This window comes from Schistocerca piceifrons, unplaced genomic scaffold (assembly GCF_021461385.2).
Source record: "Schistocerca piceifrons isolate TAMUIC-IGC-003096 unplaced genomic scaffold, iqSchPice1.1 HiC_scaffold_2412, whole genome shotgun sequence".
Lineage (NCBI taxonomy): Eukaryota > Metazoa > Arthropoda > Insecta > Orthoptera > Acrididae > Schistocerca > Schistocerca piceifrons.
The window spans coordinates 729,276-733,980 of NW_025728352.1; positions in this window are offsets into that span (position 1 = coordinate 729,276).

A 4,705-nucleotide genomic window follows, 5' to 3' on the forward strand; every position below is an offset into this window, starting at 1 on the left:
GCACAATGCCGACTTAAGTACAAGAAGACTGACTCTTCTTACTGTCTATGTTTTGAACCATACCATTGACACTAGTTATGGATTCCGATGCTTCACTCCAGGTTTACTGTATCCCTTGGACCTTCATATTGACGATGAAACACACAAATAGCGTAGGAATTAAATAGAAAAGGCACTATGCCGAGTTAAGTACAAGAAGACTGACTCTTCTTACTGACTATGTTTGAACGAATCCTGTGACACCAGTTATAGATCCCGATGCTTCACTTCAGGTTTACTGTATCCCTTGGACCTTCTCATTGACGATGAAACACAGAAATTCCATCGGAATTAAATACAAAAGGCACTATGCCGACTTAAGTACAAGAAGACTAACTCTTCTTACTGACTATGTTTTGAACCATTCCTGTGACACTAGTTATGGATTCCAATGCCTCACTTCAGGTTTACTGTATCCCTCTGACCTTCTTATTGACGATGAAACACGGAAATTGCATCGGAATTAAATACAAAAGGCACAATGCCGAATTAAGGACAAGAGGACTGACTCTTATTACTGTCTATTTTTGAACCAGTCCTGTGACACTAGTTATAGACTCCGATGCTTCACTCCAGGTTTACTGTATCCCTTGGACCTTCTTATTAATGATGAAACACAGAAATTGCATCGGAATTAAATACAAAAGGCACAATGCCGACTTAAGGACAAGAAGTTTGACTCTTCTTACTGAGTATGTTTTTAACCATTCCTGTGACACTAGCTATAGATTCCGATGCTTCACTTCAGGTTTACTGTACCCCTCTGACACTCTTATTGACGATGAAACACAGAAATTGCATCGGAATTAAATACAAAAGGCAAAATGCCGACATAGGTACAAGAAGACTGACTCTTCTTTCTGTCTATGTTTTGAACCATTCCATTGACACTAGTTATAGATTCCGATTCTTCACTCCAGGTTTACTGTATCCCTTGGACCTTGTTATTGACGATGAAACGCAGAAATTGCATCGGAATTAAATACAAAAGGCACAATGCCGACTTAAGTACAAGAAGACTGACTCTTCTTACTGACTTTGTTTTGAACCATTCCTGTGACACTAGTTATAGATTCCGATGCTTCACTCCAGGTTTACTGTATTCCTTGGACTTTCTTATTGACGATGAAACACAAAAATTGCATCGGAATTAAAAACAAAAGGCAAAATGCCAGCTGAAGTACACGAAGACTGACTCTTCTTACTGTCTATGATTTGGACCATTCCTGTGACACTAGTTACAGATTCCGATTCTTCACTCCAGGTTTACTGTATCCCTTGGACCTTGTTATTGACGATGAAACGCAGAAATTGCATCGGAATTAAATACAAAAGGCACAATGCCGACTTAAGTACAAGAAGACTGACTCTTCTTACTGACTTTGTTTTGAACCATTCCTGTGACACTAGTTATAGATCCAATGCTTCACTCCAGGTTTACTGTATCCCTTGGACCTTCTTATTAATGATGAAACACAGAAATTGCATCAGAATTAAATACAAAAAGCACAACGCCGACTTCAGTACAAGAAGACTAAGCCTTCCTACTGACTATGTTTTGATCCATTCCTGTGACACTAGTTATGGATTCCGATGCTTCACTTCATTTTTACTGTATCCCTCTGACCTTCTTATTGACGATGAAACACAGAAATTGCATCGGAATTAAACACAAAAGGCACAATGCCGAATTAAGTTCAAGGAGACTGACTCTTCTTACTGTCTGTTTTTGAACTAGTCCTGTGGCACTAGTTATAGACTCCGATGCTTCACTCCAGGTTTACTGTATAGCTTGGTCCTTCTTATTGACGATGAAACACAGAAATTGCATCGGAATTAAATACAAAAGGCACAATGCCGACTTAAGTAAAAGAAGTCTGACTCTTCTTACTGTCTATGATTTGAACCATTCCTGTGACACTAGTTATAGATTCCGCTGCTTCACTCCAGGTTTACTGTATTCCTCTGACCTTCTTATTGACGATGAAACAGAGAAATTCCATCGGAGTTAAATACAAAAAGCACAATACCGACTTAAGTACAAGAAGACTGACTCTTCTTACTGTCTACGTTTTGAACCATTCCTGTGACACTAGCTATAGATTGCGATGCTTCACTTCAGGTTTCAGGTTTACTGTACCCCTCTGACCTGCTTATTGACGATGAAACACAGAAATTGCATCGGAATTAAATACAAAAGGCACAATGCCGACTTAAGTACAAGAGGACTGCCTCTCCTTACTGACTATGTTTTGAACCATTCGTGTGACACTAGTTATAAATTACGATGCTTCACTTCAGGTTTACTGTATCCCTTGGACCTTCTTATTGACGATGAAACACAGATATTGCATCAGAATTAAATACAAAAGGCACAAAGCAGAATTAAGTACAAGAAGACTGACTCTTATTACTGTCTATGTTTTGAACCACTTCTGTGACACTAGTTATAGATTCCGATGCTTCACTCCAGGTTTACTGTATCCCTTGGAGCTTCTTATTGACGATGGAACACAGAAATTGCATGGGAATTAATTACAAAATTCACAATGCCGACTTAAGGACAAGAAGACTGACTCTTCATACTGTCTATGTTTTGAACCACTCCTGTGACACTAGTTATAGACTCCGATGCTTCACTCCAGGTTGACTTTATCCCTTGGACCTTCTTATTGACGATGAAACACAGAAATTGCATCGGAATTAAATAGAAAAGGCACAATGCCGACTAAAGTAAAAGAAGACTGACTCTTCTTACTGACTATGTTTTGAACCATTCCATTGACACTTGTTATAGATTCCGATGCTTCACTTCAAGTTTACTGTATCCCTTGGACCTTCTTATTGACGATGAAACACAGATATTGCATCGGAATTAAATAGAAAAGGCACAATGCCGACTTAAGTATAAGAAGACTGACTCTTCTTACTGGCTATGTATTGAACCATTCCTGTGACACCAGTTATAGATCCAATGCTTCACTTCAGGTTTACTGTATCCCTTGGACTTTCTTATTGACGATGAAACACAGAAATTGCATCGGAATTAAATACTAACGGCACAATGCCGACTTAAGTACAAGAAGACTGACTCTTCCTACTGTCTATGTTTTGAACCATTCCTGTGACACTAGTTATAGATTCCGACGCTTCACTTCAGGATTACTGTATCCCTTGGACCTTCTTATTGACGATGAAACACAGAAAATACATCGGAATTAAATACAAAAGGCACAATGCCGACTTAAGTACATGAAGACCGACTCTTCCTACTGACTATGCTTTGAACCATTCCTGTGACACCCGTTATAGATTCCGATGCTTCACTTGAAGTTTACTGTATCCCTTGGACCTTCTTATTGACGACGAAACACTGAAATTGCATCGGAATTAAATACAAAAGGCACAATGTCGAATTAAGTACAAGAAGACTTACTCTTCTTACTGTCTATGTTTTGAACCATTCCAGTGACACTAGTTTTAGATTCCGACGCTTCACTCCTGGTTTACTGAATCCCTTGGACCTTCTTATTGACGATGAAACACAGAAATTGCATCGGAATGAAATACAAAAGGCACAATGCCGACATAAGGACAAAAAGACTGACTCTTCTTACTATGTTTTGAACCATTCCTGTGAGACTAGCTACAGATTCCGATGGTTCACTTCGGGTTTACTGTATACCTCTGACCTTCTTAATGACAATGAAACACAGAAATTGCATCGTAATTAAATACAAAAGGCACAATGCCGACTTAAGTACAAGAAGACTGACGCTTCTTACTGTCTATGTTTTGAACCATTCCATTGACACTAGTTATAGATTCCGATGCTTCACTCCAGGTTTACTGTATCCCTTGGACCTTCTTATTGACGATGAAACACACAAATAGCATCGGAATTAAATAGAAAAGGCACTATGCCGACTTAAGTACAAGAAGACTGACTCTTCTTACTGACTATGTTTGAACGATTCCTGTGACACCAGATATAGATCCCGATGCTTCACTTCAGGTTTACTGTATCCCTTGGACGTTCTCATTGACGATGAGACACAGAAATTCCATCGGAATTAAATACAAAAGGCACAATGCCGACTTAAGTACAAGAAGACTAACTCTTCTTACTGACTATGTTTTGAACCATTCCTGTGACACTAGTTATGGATTCCAATGCCTCACTTCAGGTTTACTGTATCCCTCTGACCTTCTTATTGACGATGAAACACGGAAATTGCATCGGAATTAAATACAAAAGGCACAATGCCGACTTAAGGACAAGAAGTTTGACAGTTCTTACTGAGTATGTTTTTAACCATTCCTGTGACACTAGCTATAGATTCCGATGCTTCACTTCTGGTTTACTGTGCCCCTCTGACACTCTTATTGACGATGAAACACAGAAATTGCATCGGAATTAAATACAAAAGGACAATGCCGACATAGGTACAAGAAGACTGACTCTTCTTTCTGTCTATGTTTTGAACCATTCCATTGACACTAGTTATAGATTCCGATTCTTCACTCCAGGTTTACTGTATCCCTTGGACCTTCTTATTGACGATGAAACGCAGAAATTGCATCGGAATTAAATACAAAAGGCACAATGCCGACTTAAGTACAAGAAGACTGACTCTTCTTACTGACTTTGTTTTGAACCATTCCT